The sequence below is a fragment of the Strix aluco genome, chromosome 4, assembly GCF_031877795.1.
Source record: "Strix aluco isolate bStrAlu1 chromosome 4, bStrAlu1.hap1, whole genome shotgun sequence".
In the NCBI taxonomy this organism is placed as follows: domain Eukaryota; kingdom Metazoa; phylum Chordata; class Aves; order Strigiformes; family Strigidae; genus Strix; species Strix aluco.
The window spans coordinates 14,751,630-14,774,532 of NC_133934.1; the positions used below are offsets into that span (position 1 = coordinate 14,751,630).

A 22,903-nucleotide genomic window follows, 5' to 3' on the forward strand; every position below is an offset into this window, starting at 1 on the left:
TTGGAGCAAGAACAGTTCATTATTTTTAGTATTTTGATACATTGTGATTGCTAGAAGCTTTGGGCTCTGTATTTATATTTTTTTAATATATAATCTTTTGTTTGGGACACAAATGAATTTAAAAATAAGCAGACTCAATATAAGTGTGATTTGTTAGAGATTTAACTGTTGGGATATATTTTTGCAGATGTTAGCAGCGAGGCCAAAATAAAACTAGTTTCTCTGGAAGTTAGTAACTTGTAAGGTTCTGATTCTCATCCTCCTCTCTTTTGAAAATAGGACAAGTTTGGTAGATAGTAGCCCAGAGAGTAATTTACCTGTGAGTCCATCCTGCAGTTCTCATTTTCTGTGTGCATGGTGTATCCTGCTTGTTAAGTTAGGTAGAGTGTGGTGGTTTTGGTCATTTGAAAAGTTCTACTTTTGTTAGCTTCTGCTAAATCTAAACTTGGACTAAATAGTGACAATTAGCAAACAGAATTTCTGAGTCATCACACATGTTAATTTCTTTGAACTCTGAAGTGTATTGAAATATTAGTAAAATGGGGGGATGCTGTAATTTAGGATGCTAGCTATGCTTCAGCAAAAAAGTTTACTCTTAATCTTATGGAACAGCTATTTCAAAGCATAAATTTTTTGCAACTTCTCACAAAAATCGGTTACAAATCATTGTTTTCAACAAGTAGTGCTCACACTTTTGGTTTTGCTAATTGGGGTTGGTTTTGGTCATCAGGATTAGTTCTTGCAGTAATGCTGAGCTGATTCCTTGTGATTTTTGGTAATGAGTGGATTAAGTTTTGTGTGTTTCACCATAGACAAAAGGATACAATTTTTCAGTGAAAAATTACATAATTATATGCTCTGTCTTTGAAACTTCAGACCACTATGCTTGAAAAAAATTTCAGACTGGCAAATATTAAAACATGTACGATAGCTTCAGCAGTGAAAGCAATTAATGGGTGAAAATTGGAGGTATGAATCATTTCCAGCAATTTTGGGAAAACGTTCTTTAGTGTTGAAAATATTACAGTGTGATATAATTGCATAGAATTTTAAATGATGGATACTTCCTTGAAAATGTAGGTTTCCTGACTTCAGGGTGGTGTGTCAAAGCTTTCTGTCTGCCAAAAAATGACATTTTATAGTAATCAGGTACTGGTATTGAGGTGTTTGTTGTTCCTTGTTACCGTTTCAGTTTGACTCTATCTTCCATTTTGCTGGAGGGTGGTGAGAGCAATAGAAAAGTGTCTGCTAAAATGTAAATCTGTTCCATTTCCATAGGTATTGTCCAGCACTTGAAAAACAAACAAACAAACCAAAATGAACAGATACGGTTAAATGTATCCAGCTTCCTTTCAATCTTTGCTTTTCCACTATTAATAGATTGCTTGATGTTTCCCACTGTATATTTCCTTTTTTTCGTTGACTTTTAAACAATTTTGAATGTGGATGTAATCTCACTGATTCTAAATTGAGTATTTCATTTCTGTAGTACAAGATGCAACTGATGGGTGTTTCCCACCTCTCCATGTCTCAGTTGGATAGCAAGTGTGAAATAGGTTTCAAGTGAATGTCAGTGAAGGTTCTGTGAGGATATCCAGAAGCTCTTAAACATTATGTTGGTCTATGGTTGAAAATAAGAGAAGGGGTCTTGGTCTGACTCATAAGTTTATTAGAGCTCTAATATGGAGTAATATTCTAATTAGAATTCTAATATGGTAATTCAGTTGCTTCTTTTTCCATTAAAAAACCAAATAAGTCCTCAAGTGTTTAGTACAAGTGAAAGTAAAATATCACTACATTTAGAGGATCAGAAATAAACTGGCTGCAGGACTTGGGGGGGTTTCTGGAATAACATACACACCTGAGGCCTGGCAGGTAAAAGAGGAGCTGGGAACGGAGTGCTGGGTTGTACGGCAGCCCACCATGGATGCGGTGGGGACTCCTCACACTGGCTCCATGGTGGCAGTGTGCCGGGGAGTGCAAAGTAGTGAGAGTCTTCAAACAGTCTCCAGAGAAGAGGAAAGTTGATAAAGGAGCAGAAAGACAGAGGAGTTTGACAGCAATGTGTTGAAACCAAGATGCTACAGACTATTGGTATTTTGGGGAGGAAAACATACATTTGGGGTTCTGAGTTGTTCTAGAAGTGTATCATCTGCTGATTTTCAGCTTGATGTGTGTAAAATACAGACGTAACTGCATCAAGGATTTTTTTTCTTGACTATTTTCAGGTGGTTTGGATGTTCTTACAAAGAAGAAACAATGTTGAATTCCCAGGCTTCTTGAGATTTCTCTTAAAGAAATTCCAGCTTTCCTTTGAGAGTTTTTGGCTGAGCTAATGGTCTCATTTCCCCCCCCCCCCTTATCTCCAGTTTAACAAGTTTTTTTTTTTTTCTTGCTTTTACTCTTGCTCTTTCCTGGAAAAGAAGCAAAACATTGTGTGAGCTGCAGAGGAACATACTGTTTATTCTTATAACATGTTATGTGTAACATAAGGCATGTTATACATTATAATCTGTCTTTTTTATAACTAGTTCACTTTTATTAAAAATAAATGGTGATAGCAGACTGACATGTGAAAGACAAACATGTAATGGTGATGAAAACCATTTAATGATTAGTAGGGAAACAAATATTTATTGAAAATAAAAACCATGTCTAAAGGCTCTAATGCTGACTTTTGGAAACACTACCATGTTGTGGTATTTGCAGTGCCGTATGTCCTGTACAGTAGATATTGTTTAAAATTGCTTGGGAACTGGAGCTTGCAATTGTGAGCTTGGAATGTCCTGCAGATAATTAAGTTGTGGTCAGGCTTTAGAAAAATAAAAAGTTCTCGAACTATGATTTTATAAACATGCTACAATAACATTTCTTTATATTTAACAGTTTCTTATAGAAAGCTGATACTCTCACGAGGCATTGGCTAAAGGTAAAACATCAAGAAAGAAAAAATATTAAATTAAAACTTCACTTAGAATGTTGACAGTTGGCTTGTAATATTAAACAGATGTGTGTGTTCTTGGGATATTCTTCTTTCAGAAACTTGTTGCATACCCATTTTCAAGTGACAGCTACAAATTTTTGATTAATTTAAAATTCTCCTTTCTTCAGTTGTCTTTATGTATAATTTTCTTTGTGTCGATTCAGCTGGACAGTGTGATGCGTATTGTAGTTTCTGCTGTGATATTCAAGGGAAAGTGTTCCTTTATGTAGGTTTAAAATGAGGCATGGCTTATTCAACTATATACAAAAATTATTACATATATGCAGAGATTCTTGGGTGTGATATTACCTTTGCATGTATAAGTAGGGCATTTATCAATTCTGGTTGTGGATATGGTAGGGCATAACTTGGCCTCTTTGGCTCCTAGTAAATGCTGCACATAGAAGTCAATACCAAAATAAAGAAACTTAAGTGTAATGAAACATAGAGGGAATTATCAATTGAAGGAAAAGCATATAGCGCTACTAAAATGACAAAATAATGTGTCCAGTGGTGATGTCAGCCTTTTTCAGAACCGTGGAGGTGGTGGGGAGCTTGTTTTGTTTTCTTTTACAGAAAAGAGCTACAAAAGTGATATAAAGTCTGGAAAATCTACTTTGTAGTGAGAAATTTTTTTCATCCTATTTTGTTAGGAAGCATGATCACAAGAAAAAGTCTCTGATTGGTTCATGGATCTTATGAAAAAGCAAAAATAAGATACAGTGCTGAAAAAAGTACACATTTGTGGTGTGATTCATCTGATCCTTGATTTGGTAGATTCTGCATCACTTGAGATCTTTATCAAGTGCATATATTCCAAAATACGTATGGTACTGAACAAGTAATGCAGGAGTTAATGCTTAGGGATGGCTCAGGAATTCCTTTTTACATGTGGGACGCTGCTTTGTACCAAAGCAAAGAATTGGATACTGGTTTTCCAAATCCCAGACTACTGCTCCACTGACCTATGACTCTGATCAGTCTGCCCTTAGACTGTGCGAATGTATGAATGTTCTGTCTTCATTTTTAATAATAAATGAACTTACAGGAAACAATGTGTTAAAGTATTTCTAAAATAAAATAGCCATATTAGACTTCACAGGGTGCTTAATCTAATTATTGACCACAGAAGTTACTGTGAAGTAAACTACTTTTTAATGTGTTTTTTTCCTAATTTCTTCCTCCAGAATTTCAGAGGATGAATGGATGTACAAAGACTGTTAAATGATTTTTTTTTTTAAAGACTGAAGGAGTCACCAGTGTGAGGGTATTCATTGATTAAATAATATTACATTGCTGTAGTCTGCATACTGACTCAGTTTCATGTATATGAATTGGTATCTCCTTTTTTTTTTTTAAAGATTTGTGTAAAGACACAGTGATAGTCATAATGTGAGTGAGACTGTCTTATTGTAAGAATACACTTATTTCTATTAATGATGTTGTTCCCAGATTCTAAGATTTTTAGCTTGCTGTGGAACCCATTAAAGTATAGATGGGAAATACTTATGAGATCTCTGATACTGTTTCTTACGGTTTTGAATATGATGTAAAGGAGTGTACAGCAAATACAGGAAAATGCTTCTTAGAGATAATCAACTAATTAACTCTATTTTTTCCTTCTCCTTTACATTTTGATCTAAAATATGACCTAGTGTAACTTCTAATATTGCATTTATTTTCTTCTGAGTTATGACATACAGAATGCACAGTGCTGTGGTCTGGCTATTACTTTACCATTTCTTCAAAATTTATCGTCTGAAAAATTACAGTAGTTTCAGGAGTGGTTTGTGGGTTCACACAATACACTTGAAATACTTTGTATAATTTTATTTTGTAAGGAAAATAAGGCATGTACTTTTTTTGAAGGAAATTTTTTTTTGCTTAGAATGAATGAAAGGAAGCCTTTTTTAGATAGCTCTTATTTTATTGAATTAAGCGTATACACCCTATGTAAATTCTAATCTGAATATTATTCCAATTTTAAAAAAATACATTTAAAAGCATCCATTAGAGAGATGGGAAGGAAGATAATGCAATTATTACATGGATTTTATCTTTTGAGTAAATTTGTGTGCTTTTTTTGACACTAATAAGAATCAAGTTTACTTCAAAGACCCTTTTTTTTTATTATTATTATGTGTGGTTGTTACTGGTGCTTTTATGTTTAAAAAAAGAGCTACTATTACAAAAACCCATCATTTGCTTGCAGGCATCTTACGGATTGAACTGGTTTGGACAAACTGATTTGTATCAATCAGTTCTTAAAATACAGTGAAAGAAGTTTCTTCTTTCAGTGAGATTTGTAAGTTGTAGTGGGAATTCTGCACAGCCTGATGATGATAGGCACGATCTTCTGTCAGAGCAGGCACACAAATAACTGTTGTTATCATACATCTTTCTGCTGGGGCTTTGCTGTGTTTGGTTCTGACTTTGGGTTTTGTCCCTTACATGGAGGACTTTGAAATACTATCAATAAAATTTTAATCATGGAAATTACATGAGATAACTTGCTATGCTCTTAAGCCTCTTTCATTAGCACACTTGGAGACAGAGGGCGATTATAATGTCATATTTCCTGTTAATCCTTATTACTGATGCTTAAATACTAAATCTCTGGCTGAACAACTCTGTAGGTGTCTGATCCTACGAAGATAACTTGCTGAGCCTGTTGCCAGTGAGATATTTGTGTTTAAGCAACAACAATATATGTTGTAACAAAAAATACTTTGTTATTGGAATTTTATAAGCAAGAAGATTGTTGTAATGCAAGTAAACTGAAACTCTTGAGTAGTAAGTTGTTTGGAATTAAGTTTCCTACCTCTTTTAACACTATGAACCAAACTATTATATTGCCTTCTGATTGCATGGTGTATTTTCTGCTTTAAATTGATTGCTATTACGGTAGCTGTGAGAGTCCCTGAGAGCAGTGCTAGATATCTGTTGTGGAGCTTTTGAGCTTTTAGCTAAGCAAGACACTTAAAGATGCGCAAGATGAAATCCTGATTGTACTGAAATAGGCTGCAGAGATATGGTTGACTTAATTGAAGAAAAGGTTTTGCAAAAAATTCTTATCAGAGTGAAAGTTTAATCCACATTGTTCCACATTTTATCTCGTGAGTGAGAGTAAGGATGAAGACTCAGTAAGAGACTACTGAAAGAGAAATCTTCTCAAGTGCTTTTTAGGATTTTTTTATTAAGGTATGTTCCTCATTTTTTTGGTTTGTAAGAAGTAAACTGAATTCATTGGGCCTATTCATACATTGTTAAATTGGGGCCTAAGAGAGCATTCTCAGAAACTTCTGACAAATGGGAAGGAATTAGGAGTAAGGACACTTCTAATTTGTGCTATTTATTCATATTTCCAAAGATATTCTGTACCCTAAATCAAAATAATTCTACAAATATTTATGCATAACAGTTGATGGGTAAAACTTGGAATTTTTCAAAAAAGTGTAGTTTTGAAAATATGTACGAGTTGTAGCAATTAACCTACATGCACATTTATAATTCTAGAAAATGGACAGCGTATTACATTCAAAGACTGGATCTGATAGACCCAAATTGCTTAAAACATCAGTTATTGAAGATGTCCCCATGGGACTTTGAGAAACCATTTAACAGATGAAAGTACATTTTGAAAAGTTTGACCTTACAGGCAATCATAAAATGAATCAAAACAGTTCTTTCCTCCCCTGAAATGTACAGAGCCCATCTGTATCTAATCCAGTAATTATAGACTGAGTTCAATTACCTTTTCAAACTTGGAGCAGACTGGAGACTAGGCAGTGAACAAACATAGGGTTTTGTCTAGACCTCAATTGACCACAGTCTAAAACTTGAATTTATATCTAATTTTATTTTTAGCTTCGTTTGATAGTTTTTAAAGGATATATTTTGCTACTTAGTTGCTAGATCATGAAAGTTTTTTTACTTCTTGACCTAGTGTTTACAGCTACATTTTTATCCCAGTGAAGTTAATAAAATGACACCAAGTCCTAAGAGTTTACTGGAAAAATAATTTTAAATGTAACAAAAGTGGGTTAACCAGCTCCTTTGAGTCTTTAATATTGCTACAATGAAATTATGAAAGAATCTGAAAAAAATTAGGTAATTTATTCTCTGTGCTCTTATCTGTATATTTAATGTTCAGATTTAAAAAAACAAACAACTTTTTCTCTTTTAGAAAAATTAACCCCAAACCTACCTGACTGCAATATTGCCAGTAGTTGACACAGGTTAGAAACTATGCTGAAAATAGGGTTTTAACCATTTCATTAATTTATTTCAGTTGGAGCCAACAGGCTATCCATCAGCCATACAGACAGTGTTAAAGAATACATGCACAGCTCCAAGTTGTGGCAGCTAGTATCGGTTATTCCTTTGACCGCTGAGCTGAAGCCCAGGCATCTTCTGATATTATCCCACAAATGAAACAAAGCACATAATATACATCTTGTTGAGAAGTATCTTGTGCTGCGTTCACTGTCTGACATAACAACATTGCCAGCATGATGTTCTCACTCGTTAGGTGAGGGTTTATGTGCAACCTTCACTTGAAAAGCGCTCTTTGCAGTAAAGATGTGTGTAGTTTGCAGAAACCGACTGCAGTGTGCAAGACTTTTGTTGTTCCAATGGTACATTTCCTATCTCTTGAGTAGCAGTGGAGGAACAGTGATTAAGGACAGAATAAACACTGTATTTTTAACTTATAATTGTGCAGGGTGCTTTTGATGAAATGGCATCTCTTGGCAAGTGAAGGCTATGGTCATTGCTGCGTTTAGTTTAACTTACTGATTCTTAATAGTAATCAGTATTTTGTAGCAGTTGTTGTAATTAGTTAAGAGGGTGGTTCATGATGACTTCCAAGTCAACACGTATTTAGCAAATAAGGCATACTGTTCCAATGAGTGGTAAATTTAATGTGTCAAGCAGGAATCTTTTGATGTGTAATTGGTTTTCCTTGTAACACTTGAGAAAAAACTGATTTAATGAAATGTTGTGTAACTGTAAAGCTGAGAGGCCCGAGAGATTGCAGTGATTATTCTGAATGTATCTTGTCTCTATATTTTGTACGTATGGGAAGAGTTCTCTAATATTTGTCTTCTGGTTTTTTGTAGTGTAGTTTTCTGGATGAATAAGTGTTCTGAAAAGGTAATATGGAAATATATCAAATTATTTTCATAATCATAATTTTAAAGCAAAATCTGTAATAGTATATGATGAGGAAATGTAGTAGGTTTTGGTATATAACATCAGTTTGGGTTTTTTCCTTTCAAAAAAGGACTGTCATGCACTCAGAAGTCAGGAAGTCCAGTCTTCAGTTTCAGTCCTTCGTCAAAATCCTATTTACAAAAGCACTGAGAACTTATTGTTTCCTCCCTGCCTTAACTCCACATCAGGAGCTAAGAAGGGCTTTCAGCTGTTGTTAATGGCAAATGTCATAATCTGCTGTACAATCATATTTGTATTAGTAGATTTATCGTAGGAGATAGGGTCATATGCTGTCTGAAAACATTGAGCGCTGCCAGTAAGCCCCTAGCACTTTTTTCCTACTCTTTACCACAAGAAATCTTTACCATAAGAAATAAAGAATTCACCTGGACATTCTGGTACAGTTTATGCTGCCATTCAACATACCACCAGGCTTTGTAATTGAAAGTAAGGATAGTTGATATAAATTTCTGAATTTTTGATTTATCTAATAAAAATGTATTATAGCTTCATAGGAAAAGGCCACTACATCCAGGATGCTGAATCTGTTACTTGTGCTCCATTTCATTTCATAGGGCCTCAGTGTTGTACAGAACTTCAGAAACAAAAGCATTTTAGACCAACAGCTAAAATGAGTATGTTCTGAGAGTAAACTAGGGCAATGCCTTTAGTCTGTAGGTTATCTGAAATGAGAAGTCTAGATTTTGCACTGTGTTTAGTCTCATCTAGATTATTCTAAGGTGTAGTGACATTCCTCCTCTCACCCCAAATGCAAAGGCTGCTAACAGTAATTGTTAAGAGTAATGCCTGCTACAATAGACAAAAATTGTATTACAGGAAAAATGACTGTTTCATAGTCTCTCTGAAGATTTTTTCATGACCTTATCAACCCTCTGTTTAGCAAAAGGACTTTGGTTTGTCACTGTTGAAAGAAACTACTGAATTTCAGTTAAGAAGTCACATTCAACTAAGAGTGCCTAATAGATTTTCTGCCACGTGCATTGCATATACTTTATATTTGTAATGTAAAGAGAAAAACAGTCAGTACTATTATTTTTTAAGAAACAGCTATGTTTTCCATTTAATGGAAGGAGAAATTTAAAAAGTGAAAGTATTTGTCCTTTGTGCTTCAGTGGATATTTTTGTCTCGACTGTTTCCAAACCAGATTACTTAAGTCAGCTCTTACAATTGTATGTACGTCCTCTGCCTCCGAACCAGGTGGAGAGCATGCATCTTTTAACTGCCTCTGTTCAAGTAAATGCATTATTTTTCCTTGTAGGGTCATTTTTAAATCTAAAGGGAATATTAACTGTATTATAATCCCTGGACTTGACTTTGGCAAAAATACTGGCTCCTCAGGAGTCGCCGCATTGTCTCCTGTTTCTCTCATTTAAAAGGAGCAGCTTTCTTTTGCCTTCACTTGTTACTTCCAACTCTTACTGTTTTTGACAATGTGTGCTTTTATTTCTGGCTCTGCGTGTTGTATTTCATCATAGCTCTTTGTTGAAATCCCTCTCTCACAATTTTAGTGTCACTGATTTCTTATTGTTGGTATTTTCTTCTTCATTTGCACTCCATTTGATTCCTTTGTTAGTGTATTTGTTTCCTGATTTTCTACCAGCACATATCACAGAATTAATAGTTGCTTGTTTATTTAAATGGTAAGAAAACTTTAACTGCAGGAAGATTAAATTGTTGCCCACAAATATCTAGTCATTTTACTTCCTTTCTGCAGCAGAAGGCAGGCTTATTCTTTTTGTTGCTGTCTAATTTGTCTTGTAAGACAAAGAAATTAAAAGCAAAAGGGCAGTCCATGTGAAGGTCTAATCTATATAATCAATTTTTCCTTTGTCTTTTTTTCCCTTTCTTGTCTTGCTTGCTCTTCTTGACTCCATTCATATGATTGATTAGTATTAATAATGGCTACTAATTAAGCAATAAAAAGATGCATGCAGTCATTAAAGCTATGTGCTTTTATTTTCTAAGGTGCAGATTCCTCAAATCAGTTTAAATACAAGAAAAATAATGTCAAGTTACTTAAACTGCATTAAAAGTCACAGTTCAGCTAATCAGATCCAGTGAAACTAAATATAACTAAACAAAATTACATTAGTAAAACTTTCTGTTTAGACAACAGTTTTTATTTTCATTCTCTGTTTTTCCATCATTAGTCACTTTTGGCTGTCTATTCCATGCTTATTGATGCTGTAGTCATATCAGACAGACACTTGAGTTGCTTATTGCAGAAACAGTGTTTGAATCATTATGAAGGGGACTGAAGAACATTCAGGACAAAAAAGAAAAAAATACCTTCAAACTGGTTTAGATATTGTGACTTTCAGTATCTGCATTGCTGCTATACAGTTATATAGTGCATTCAACAATATGTGTTTCCATTGGTATAATGTTAGAGCTGTAGACATTTGAAATTGTGCTGTTGTGTGGGGGAAAAATTATAATTTTGGAATGCACTGGTTATAATGCTGATGTGCCAAGGAGTAAAACATTCTATCAAAAACATGAGGTCATGTTAATCCTCTCTTTGCTAGCATATATATAGCATACAGTGTTTTGTTTAGGTTCTTTTGAACACTTCCAAGAAGAGTATTTTACATCCTAATAGATTTAATTATTGGTTTGGGGGGTTTGCTTCTTCCCCCTATTAAGTGTGTTTTTATTTTATTACACTAAACAAGGGTCCCGTTCTTCCAAGTACATGTTAGCTCTTGTGTCTCTGGTATCTGTCTTGCATTTGCACTGAAAATATAATTATTGCTTTAGCCAGGACATGGTTTTTGGTTTGGTGTTTTTTTTTTTTTTTTTAAATTTGTTACCTCAGACCATGCCCTTCTGCTGCCATTTTTTTTCTCTCTTCCATCTTCAATTCTTCCCTTCCTTTACTTTTCAGTGTTGCTCTTACTTTTTTTCACCTCTGTGCCACAGTGAGCTTTACCAGCTCCTGCTCAATCTACTCATACAGTCAGGTATCTGCTTGATATTTACCATGGAATCTTGACTAGTCTCCTTATGGTAAATTCTCTTCACAGTATTAAGCTTTCATGTTTTAATTCTGATTCATAGCCTTAAAATTTTCATCTTAAAGTTGCTAGTGAGATAGCTCCCCAGTGGGGATGTACCTCATGTTTACCTTTTTCTCCCTAAGTACATCATGCCAGTGCATGGGCAGAATACTGAAATACTGATGAAGTATATGTCAGTAATACTGACTCATCTGTAATGCAGAGCAGAACTGTGGAACAGTGGTATGACATCTGTAAATCAGGTGTTTGTAAGCCAAATAAAAGCTGGAAAATGTAGTGTCACCTCTGACCTTGATGTGAGAGATTGTTCACAGAATTCATGAGAGCTGTGAAACATTGGTGTGGCAAATGGCAGTAGCATTTTACTCTAACCTTGAGTAAAAATTCTATATAAACCAGTGTCCATCTGTGAGAGACGAGACAGTTGTCTCCCTCATCTGAGCAGGACATGACACCATCTTAGAAGAGATACTCCTATTCTTACATATGCATATCTGCTGAAACACAAGTATTTTCTATCCAGTTGCTTTGTTATTTCCACTGCAGTGGAGTAGCACTGAAGCCCAGCCTGGGCAATCTAGCTGTTATGGTATAAGGCACAGAGGTAACATTGATTTCTTCACTGTGTACAGGTTTGTGAGACACAGTGAAACTGCTTGATGGACACAGAATCTCTAACACAAGGCTTCTTAGTAACTCTTACAGCTTAATCTATAAACTTGTAGACAGTTTAGTTTGTATGTGTTTACTTGTTGACATGGTGGTGTTTTAGTTACTTGATGGTTCCTTCTTGCCCTATATGCTACAGCAATGCCCTTATGTAGATTAGCAGAAAGTTGTGAAAAGTAAGGCCTCTATGAAAACTGTAACATCTTTGAATGTTCATGTGCTGCAAGCTATTGAAAAACTGATGTGGCCTATAAAATGTGTCTTAAAAAGTCGAGAGGGGGGAGGGAAGCAGTCCCTGTTTTATTATTTCTAGCAGGTTATTTCAAGTAAAATCAGAACTCAAATTCATTTTGCAAAATAGTTTTTTAATTGATTTTGTCTTCTGAAGCTCATCGGAGTTTACAGAATAAGCACAATCTCTTCCCACTGATAGTTAACATGATCTTATCTCATTGTACTTAGGTGCTGGATAACTGAAGTGTGCACTCACTGCAAAGTACTTCTGAACATAAATCTGTCAATAAATACAAGATGTGGCAGCGTGTGTTTCACCATCTTGCTGCCTAAGATTGTGTCAGAGCTGGCTGGGCTCTTGGCTGTATTTATAATCAGTAACTTCAGAATGGAGACTGTGTTGCTTTCCTGAGCAGCCATGGAGATAACTCCATAGTTTACAGCCCTTTCTTTTTGGAGGCCCTTTGGAGTTGACTGCTGGCTGAAACCTCAGCCTGGATGCAGCAGTACCCAGTGATCATATGTCTCAGTGCAGGTGCTGTTTCCTTTTATTTCAGCCAACCCTTTTCTTTCCTCTTCTTGTGTGTCAGTGCTAAGTTTTTGCCTTAGTGTTTTTTGGTTTGTTCCTGTGTTCTCTCCCTATTTGTACACTGTGTATTTTATCTTCTGTGGATTCATACCATCAAAAAGCTACATACTACATTAAGTTGTGGGTTCCTATGAATTTGAGGCTTTGTAGAGATAGACAAAATGCTTTCAGAAGAGTAGTACATTGCAGAGAGAGATAGCCTATTACAGTAAACAGATGAGTTAGGACACAGGAATGGACTGTTGTATTTTCAGGTGTCTTGTATGGCATTGCAAAATTCACTTGATTGAGTCTCTTCTTTCCTATTTGTATTAAAAGCCAAGCTTTCTTATATCCATGTGAGCCTTGAGTTTGACTGAGTCTCCTAGATCATTCTCCTTTATGGACTGGGGTAAGAGGAGGAGACCAGAAGCTTGTATCTCCCATGTTAGCATTGTTTAGGATGGTACATATTCATGTGCCTTATTACACAGTTGCTTAGCTGGCCCCAAATTGCATCCGAGTTTCTTTTCTGCTGACTAATAATAGTGACATTGCAAGAGCAAGCATCGATTTGGCCTGTTATGCCTCAGGCCCTAAATGTGTGCTATTTTGACATATTTTTGCTATTGCTGCTAAGGATCATTGCTAGATATAGAGGTTTTCATAAATCTCTCTGGTAAGAGGAGCATGTTGTACATTCAGTGTCATCAGGCTTTGGATGCAGATGGAAGAAACAAAAATCTTTCCTGGGAGGGTGTATGTGGGGGGAGGATGACAGGAGCATGTGACTCACCTTTTCTGTGAGACAGGAGGTTACTTTCCTGGGAAAAGTTGCCTACATCCTGTGTTTGAGAGATGACTTTGGAGGGAGCTCATGTTAAAATGTTGTCGGTGTGCCATTGTGCTACCTTTGTTTTCTTGATGGTAAAAGTTAAAGCTGTTGTAAGTAACACTTTGGTTTCTGGCTGTGAATTAAGAGCCAAGTTCAGGTTTTGCTCACATGAGGTTTTACAGGGCGATCTATGGACAAAAGTATTTGGAGTAAACCAGTAGCACTACAAGTTGTAGTCTAGTTGGATTGATAAGGGCATCCTAGAACTGTTCATACTTTGGAGTAGAGAATGTTGTTGTTTTATGTATTGACAACAAAAATCTACTCTTTGAAATCAATGCTTTTGTAAGAGTTGCCCTTTTTATGTTCAGCTGTTTACTTCCTTCTTTAAAAGACCCTCAGTCAAGGAGGTAAGGGCAATGCCATACTGGAAACTCATCTCATTATCACAGACTGAGGAAAAAAACTGAAGTTGTAATAAAGTTTTAAATTATGAGAAACAGTATGTTTTTCAGCTTTAAGTATCTTAGCAGCTTGCCTTGTTTTCAAATAGCAAAGCTAGACAGTGAGTCACCCTGTGTAGAGAGGCTTCCTGAGGACTTCAGAGTTGGTACTCTGGTTTAGGAGCAGTTACTGTCTTTTTAGAGACTTTTAAGCAGCTTAATTTTCTTTCTCTTCTTCAGTTATGTATATGTCATTGTATAACAGATAGAATAATTTGGTATAGAGTTCAGAGTTTAGCTTTCTAATATATAGAATATATATAGTTATTTATTTTTCTGATATGGTCTGATAATTTCCTATTGATATGATGGAGGGAGGCTTAGAAGAAGGCTTTATTTACAGGTAATGTAGCAGCCAGAAGTGCCACATAATAGTTTACCATAATACATATGGACACTAGAGAAATGATCTGTTAGGTTGTATTTCTTTTGGTAAAGATTCCTTCTGCTGTATACTTGTATATTTTTCACAACTTATGTTAAATTTATGTGGCTGTTACACATGTTCCCACATGAAACTATTTCGATCTATTGTGATGTGAAAAATTTTCTAGGTTTTGGGCTATGATTTTGATGTTATATTGTGAAGCATATCAGTGTTTCCTCATGTGAACTTCAAGGTTTTTTTCCTTGCTTTTTGAAAATACAGTAAATGCTGATGCTCTTTTAGCTCTTACTTAACTGAACTATAAATATGTAATTATTTAAACCTTGAAGTTCTTCTTGCATAATCATTGTTTTTCAGGGTCTGCATGCTGAATGTTTCATGCAACCTTGTAAATACTTTTAGTCTATAAGAAACACTTTTTCCTGAACATAAGGTCATTTTTTTAGCTATGCTGACATAAAAAAAATGTTTCCCAGTATGTGCTGCTTCTCTGCTATTCCCAAACTTTTCATATGAAAAACTCATAAAAATTTTTGTGTTGTTTTCTTGTTGGCCTCACAATGTCATAGGAGTCTTTTGTTCTTATCATTAAAAATGTTTCTTATATTTAACTTAAGCTTCTTCAACCTAAAAAGTCTTTACTTCATTTCTTACTGATTGACATCTATCTCCAGTAAAATACTCAGCAATCTGAATGCTTTGTTCAAATTGGTTAAGTGAGTATGATTAAGTTGTAACAAGTAGCCCATCAAGTAAAATCTTACAACTGCATACAAAGCTGTCTGTTGAATTAAAAAAAAAAAACCAGAAACCCAACTTTCATTTGCAATAGCAGTGTTCTGATTTTCATTAAATAAATTATGCTTTACTCTATTTTGTTTAAACTCAAGATTAATTTCTATGGTTACAATGGATATAAATCTCTAGATTGCTTTTAAAAGGGATTGTTTATTCAGAACAAGGCTGACAGTCTCTCCTTAAGAGAAGCTATTACTTAATTTTATTTTTCTAAGTTTAAATGCTTAAAAAATATTTGTAATGATACCCCAAAGGCATCATAAAAATGTAAAAATAATTATACTCTAAAATTACCAAAATTACAGGAAATGGACATTTAAAAAATCTTACTGAGATTCATGGCTGAGAAAAAGTGAGAAAGGAAAAGTGCCTTATTTCACAACTTAAATTCTTGTCAGGAGTTTCTGCTTTCAGTGATTAAAAATACATTTTAGAATTGTCAGCATTACTCAGATGTGAAAGAATAGCATTGATGTCCCTTTTAATTACAGCTAAAGCTTACTGCTCCCAAATTCTGCAAGCACTTTCTTGGGAGAAGTTTCTACATGACTATCTACTGGATTTTTTTCAAGTAGAAATTATTCTCCCCCATGGTTGGGGGGGACCATTTTTTTTCATAGGCCAAACTAGTTGGCAAATACCCCTGGATAGATCAAACCAACATGAATAGCATTTTGTGTGAACAAATGCAGGGGTCCAGAGACACTTTTTCATGCCACATCGTATGTTACCTTTGGAAGCTAATGGTCATTTGGTAGTTAATAGAAATATGACAGAGCGATGTACTCTAAAGGAAGGTATTTTTCTTAGACATTACAGCTGGACTTCAGTCATGTCAGAAGATCTTGAGTGGGGATGAAGTAAGGTGCCTTTGTTCTCAGTGGTGCTTCAAGGCCAGTTTGTGCTTCAATAAACTTATAGCCCTTGCTGTAGAGTTAGAACCTGTCATGGTTTGCCTTTTATTACCTTTTTTAGAAGATGCTTCTATTTCTAAAGAAGGGGCAGCATGGAGGGAACAGGATAATATTAGCTGACTGGCTTTCAGAATAACTCTGTTAGCATCCCTGTCTACTCCAAGAGTTATTAAAAGGATATTTTTTTTTTTTTTTTTTTTTTTTTTGCTACTGTTGTTTTCCTCGCCTCAGTTTAGCCGGATTTTTTGCTCTTATAAGGACTAGTGGAAAAGAGTTATTTTCCCTAGGGATGGAGGAGGGATTTTTTTGTTTGGTTCTACTCCTAGGTGCTATAACAGAGGAATAGTAGCTTGCTTGGAAAATGCAGCAAAGCAGTCCATTTGAAGTGGAGCGGCACAGAAGAGATCTCTGTGCCTGATTGAGAAACTCTGTCTAGATTTACCGAAGACATGAGCAGCCTCTATCTGTGCGTCACTCCACATCAGCCGCATAAGGACTTACAGTGACCAGGGCCCTGTAAGTTCCTAAGGTTTAGGGCAGATGATCTAGGTCTTGGGGTTTCCTGTTACATGGAGGCTGGGGGGAGGGTCCTTTGTCTTAATTTTTCTGCCAATACTGTGAAGCACTTGGATGAAAATCTTAATGTGTACAGAATTAGCTTATTTCCAGTATATTTATTTGATTTTGTGCCTGATGTATACATGTTTTTTAGGTAAGGAATCATAAACTTCTCATTTCTGACTGGGCATTTTCTTGGTCTAGCCCAGTATTTTAAGGGGGAGAAGCTTGTTCAGCATAAATGCTAGAGCAACCACTAAAGTAATGTTTCATTTGCGTAATACAAAAGAAGGTACTGCAACGTAATGAAAGGATTTTGCACTAAGAACGCTATTGTACTGATGATGAAAATCCAGAAAAATACTTGAACACTGAAACAGAATGGTGCTTGTCCCCCTGAATCTTATTTGACAGAGGGTAGGATTTTGAGACAGAGTAAGTGCTGTGTCAGTTCATGCTGCATCAGTGTATAGGTGTATTAGTGTAAATACACCAAAAATGTAGAACTCTGAAGGAAAAGGGCCTGGCAGAGGAGCGTGGGACTGCGGCATGTGAGGGAGGCTCCAGTCCGGCCGTGGCTTTGGCAGAGAGCATGTCGGCACAGCTGATGCCACAGGCTCCACTGCTCTGGTGCCCTGTGATGGCTCTGCTGAAGCAGATTCAATTTAGTCCCTAAGTGAAGCACATGCACATGTAACTCTTTTGCATTGCAAAAGCTTGGATTCTGAATTTCGTAATGATGGTCAGACAGAGTAACCTTTTATTACTGTGTATCTGTTAAAATGAGACTAGAAATCTCTTTATATTGTAAAACATCTTTGAGTGAAGAAAACGTAGTACTAAATGAGTTCAGACTGTGAGAACAAGGGACAAGAAAAATATCTCTTACAGAAAGACACAAGCAAAGTTGAATGCAGTTACTGAAAGGTTGTAAATGGAGCGTTTTGAACAGCAACGGTAAAGGCCAATTATTGCAAATATGTATTTTGACCAATTTACTTTTATCTCTCAACCAAAACATTCACCACAATTGTTGTGGGGGTTTATATTTTAGTCGATGAGGTTTTGGATGATTGTGTAAAAATATAAATGTTAACAAAAGTTATGATTAGAGTTGGACAATAAACAAGAAAAAGGGAAATAGTAGGTTTTATTAAAATCAGATGTTGCCTTTTTTTATTGAAAGTATTTGTTGACACAGAATAAATGAAGACTGGTTACTAAAAACATATAGCATGATGTTACATTGTAGAAAACCTATTGTTAATATTTTTTTGGAGGTCACCTCATGGTCCTATTGACTCTCTACAGACCATTTTCTTCAGAGTATTTAGATGTGGTTCTGGATGTGCAGGTATCAAACCAGTGTATTTCCTACAAGATCTGAGAAAACAGTGACAAAATTAACACAACCTCTTTATCTTAAATTCTGTGTGTATTATATTTTTCTGGTTCACAATTAAAATTCAGTGTTTACAAGTAATTAGCCTATAAAATAAGGGGGTTTTTTCTGTATTTATAAATGCCTGAAATACAAATAGATAAATTGTTATAAGAATATACAATATGCTTTAGGATAATTTCAATCTTAAAAAAAAGTTCAATGGCTTCAAAATATTTTTTCTATACAGTTGGAGTTTGCTGTAGATACCCTACACATTTTTAAAACATACAGCAACCCCATCCCAAATAGCACCCCAGTAAAACCTTGATCCAGTGTTAATACTGGTACTTTCAGTCTTTATTGTGGTCAGTGGAGAACTGAAGCTTTCTAACCCTTAAGTCTAAATTTTGCTTTACTCTTATTAGAAGAGTCTTGAACGAAAAATGGTTTGCAATTGTGTCACAAAATTCCAAAAATAATCTCTTCGTCATGCACTTGACCAAATTTTATGCCAACTCTGGATTATTATTAAGGAAAGCCTAGGAAGATGAAATGTTAGGCTTTTAGGCTGATAGCGAGTTCTTTACTACCAAATTTTCCACTTTGTATAATAAATAGTAAAAAATCAGAATAACAAAGTGCAGATCTAAAGTGCACTTTAGAGGCTAAATATTTCAAATGTGAACTAACAGTAGCAAAAATCAGTGAGACATTTTTTGAACCATAGGCAGTATTTATAAATATATGCTAAGTAAAGCAGAAATTAAAAAACAAAAAATATTTTCTTTAAAAGCAAACTGTTTTTTTCTTTACTGTGCAAGACAGTGCTTTTATACCTTTTCCTTTTTGCCAATTTGATATTAAGTAAAAGGAAGTATTTTCTGGTTCAGACCAGGTGTTAGGAAATTGGCTTTGCTTCTTACTGCAGTTTAGAGGTTTCTTAATCGGTTTGGTAATGATCACTGAATATTGCCTGTGGTATTCTGCAAACAGCTTTTATCTTCCGATATCCCACAATGGCTAATGCAAATTTTTGCAGTGATTCCTCAAAATTTTACTTTGGTTTTTGTTTTATAAAAAAGTGGTATTTTAAAATTAGAAAAATACTGATAATATTACACATTTTTATTTTTAAAATCTTTTTAAAGTTTGTACCATCTTTACCTTGAAGAGTCAAAATGCTTCAGTCTTCATTTACATGGATTTTAATTCAATTAATTCAATTTTGAATGTTCTTATCCCATGTGCCACACATTTTATTATACAACACCCCATTCTTGGTTATGTTAATTCCTTTGCTCTGAATGCAAGACTACTAATAAAATGCAATTAAAATGCTTCCCTGCCTGTTGCTGCTGTAACATATATGCTGATGTAAAGCAGAAACTGAACAAAGTCACAATTTTCCTGAGATTAGAGGTAGCCAGGCTGGCTGTCTCCTCGCCTCCTGCTACCCGCTTCCAGCGTCAGGCCACCCCCATGTCACAGTTTAGATATTATTTTTCTTTTGGGTTTCAGATTACGAGAGCAATTGATCTGCGTGACCTATTTTAGAAACTTTCACGTTTGCTGGGGAAACCTAAACCAAATGTATCCCCTCAAGAGACAAATCAGCTGAAAACTGGCCAGTTGAGGCATGTAGGCAGCCAGTGCTCCTCTGCAATGAATTCTGGTAGGACAGCACCACCTCATGGCCTACTAAGAAGTCACCATCCAAACCCTTTTAAGCAACAGTTTTCACAACTTCAGCTCTGAATTTAGTCTTTGGTTTAATTGGTTTAATCTTTGTTGCATGTCACTGTAGCAGGGAATTATATAATTTCGTCTTTAGAAGGTTTCAGTTTCTGAAGTACAGAATCTAGGTAATGTAAGTAATGGTATTTAAAAACAAAATCTTGTCTGTTATTAGGCAACATCCTGCAGGAGCCTGTGTGAATTCAATGGGCTGACAGTGCTTAAAATATAGCCCCGAAGGAAGTTGTGTGGGACCTGGCCTTTCATGAGTTATATTTTTTAAAAGTTCATAACTCTATCTAATCAAAGGTAGTTTGTAGTGGAAAACTTCTCATAGGAGTAACTTCTACATCAAAACCTTTCTAACTAGCCTTTCCCAACTGTAACAGTTTAGGTAAGAGCGCAAGATCTTATTTTTAAAATTTATTTTATATAAATTGGGTTTCTGTTTATAGTATCTATTCTGTTTGGGTTTTATTCCAGATTTCTGAAAATGTTTGCCTTCATTACATGCACTAACCATGGAAAATTTCCTCTTTTTAAATAGGGTTTAGACATTTGGAACCAATCTTTTTTGTAATAAAAATGAGTTTATGTTCTTACACCAATTACTGTATCTCGGCCTAGTACTGAGACTGTAATTTTATTTTGGTCGGAAACATGCAGTCCCTGTACATCACATAATGTGTTATTGACAGTTTTAATTTCTTCTGAAATAGGCAGTGGGTATGTTTGGGTTGACTGTATGTTTGGAATAAAAAACATGTTGGATGTCTAGATACTTGTATTATAGCAATCTTAAATTTGCTGCTCTTTGAAGAGGTCGTTGTAGAATTTAGTTACCTTTTCATGGATCTGTAGATGGAATCTCCTTAGGTAAGACATTTGAAGATCAGGCTTTTTGGACATATTGAAAAATTAAATGTAAAACTTTTTTGTCTTACTAACCACAAAAAAACCCCCTTCCATCAGCAGTGCTTGTCAATGCTGCTGAATCAACAGTAAATGCCGTGTCTCTTATGACTTTTGCAAGAGCCTTTCTATTATGTTTTGGGTTTAAGTATTTTTAAAGTTTTCTTTAACAAAGTATATCTTATTTTAAAAATTCAAAGTGGCAATATAGTGTGAAGTGTAATAGTCAATTTTATATGGTAGTAAGTAGTTGCTTATTATTCTGATGGAAGAGTAAACTTGATAAAACGCTATGTTTGTTCAATGAAAATGACTATTCAGCACTGTCGAATTCTCTCTACAATATGTCACGGGAACCTACTCCAATCACTTTAATCGTAAACAATGCTGCTGCTTCTTGCAGTGGGTTAAACGTATGCAAATTGGAACCTACTGTTTCATGAGTGGTCAATTCTTTGTTGGGAGTGGAAAGAAATGTATGTATTGCTAAGATACTGAAGGAAGCATAGTCAGTGTCTTCGTTCTAAAGTATGTGCATCTTTGTTCTAAAGTATGTGCTGCTTTGGAGGGAATGCTTTCCTGTTTCTCTTCTTATTTAAAAATATAGCCTGCTCTAAAACCATAAAAAAAATCTCTAAATAGAGGAACATCTACCATTTCTAGTGAAGGCCCCAAGTATAAACAGAGCTGTGCATGCCACCTGTGGTAGCAGATGGCAGCCATTCACAGCTTCCTTTTGTGTTGGACCTGCATTATATGCAATATTTGCTTTTATGTTTTAATAAAAGTTGTTTAAAAAACTATAGTGGCAACAAAACACGGATATATGCATTAAAGAAGTAATTTACAATGAAGATAAACTTTTAAAAGTGCAAACTGGAACCTAAAGTAACTTTTAAAAAGTTACATTACAGGCTTTAATGTGAATTTGTAGTGTTTTTTACTTGCATAGTGCTGACAATTTTGTTGCCACCCAGTGGAAAACTGCTGCTGCTTCACTGTACAGAATCAATTGGTGTTTCATGATCAGAACTAAATTTGGGAGTTTTTAAATAACATCTGGAGTCTCCAGCTTCAGTACCTGAGCTTAGGAGGTTATCATGTTTAGTTTCTTAAGTTATAACTAAATATACCTCCTTTCTATAACAGATGCATCTTTTAGGAAGTTCCTTACTGATGCTATCCAGCTTCTACTCTCCCTTGTGCTTATACAGGTAATTGTGGAGCTGAAATGAAAGAAACTGATTCTTTGTATTTGGTCTTAAATGTTAACCCTCATTTCCAGAAGGGTATTTTAAAAAAAAGTCATTTCAATGTTTTGGTGAGCAGTATTAACCCTCAAGGGGGTGCCAATGGGAATGGGAAGAGAAGAGGGAGAGCCTGGAGTTTGGTAATCAGTCTTCACTGTCAGAAAGAATGTAACCCTCCTTATTGTGGTAGTGAGCAGAAGCTCAAGAGCATGCTGTTAGCATAATGATATAACTGATGTTGGCAATACTGGGAGGAAAGGTATTTTTTTCCCATGATTCTCATAAAATTATCAGTTTTATCTGGAAATTCAGTAGTGTTCTTCAGCATAAGGTAAGTTTAGTCTTAATGTAGTGCAAGTGCTGCAATTTCTCTAAGCCCTCCTATCCCTTCAGGGGAAAAATTAAATAATTTCATTATTTCAAGGTTGAAGAAGAGGCTTATTTCTCTGCTACAGGCTTTGTGAGAAGAAAGCTAATTTCCGGAGGCAGAGAATGGGAACCATGACAAGAGGCCAATACACAAATGTATTTGTGCTTTGTCTTCAAATTGCTTTCATCTATCCTTTTGATGGCTGTGTCAACTGGTGGTATAATTTTTTTGAAAACAGGCATATACAGCATAGGGACTTGCAGTTATGATGGATGGGTAATTGGAGTGGAAAAAATGGATATGCTGAAGTGAAAGTGGGATTTAAAATTGTTTAGGTCTACTTGAAAGATTAATTAGAGAAGATACAAAAAATTAGCCCAGAGGCAGTAAAAGGTGTGGAGGAGAGAGAGACTATCTCTACAAAGTCTTCCCTTTTGCAACAATTTTTTTGGCCAGTCAGGCTTGGCAAATTCACAAGGAGTTAACTAATGGTATTAAACACCCCCCCACCCCCCCAAGTTAAAATATTCTTTAGCTATGTAAATAA

At 35.3% G+C, this 22,903-nt stretch overlaps 1 protein-coding gene across 2 annotated transcripts in view; it reads left to right on the forward strand.

The window, feature by feature from the left end:
* Window positions 1-22,903, forward strand: part of STX18 (syntaxin 18) — a 70,867-nt gene that overhangs the window by 10,266 nt on the left and 37,698 nt on the right. The window contains exon 2 of one of the 2 annotated variants that reach the window (XM_074822113.1): window positions 21,886-21,950. The exons of the other annotated variant lie outside the window; for it this stretch is intronic. The gene's annotated coding sequence lies outside the window, so the exon portion shown is untranslated. The remainder of the gene's footprint in view (window positions 1-21,885; window positions 21,951-22,903) is intronic. 2 annotated transcript variants of the gene reach the window in all.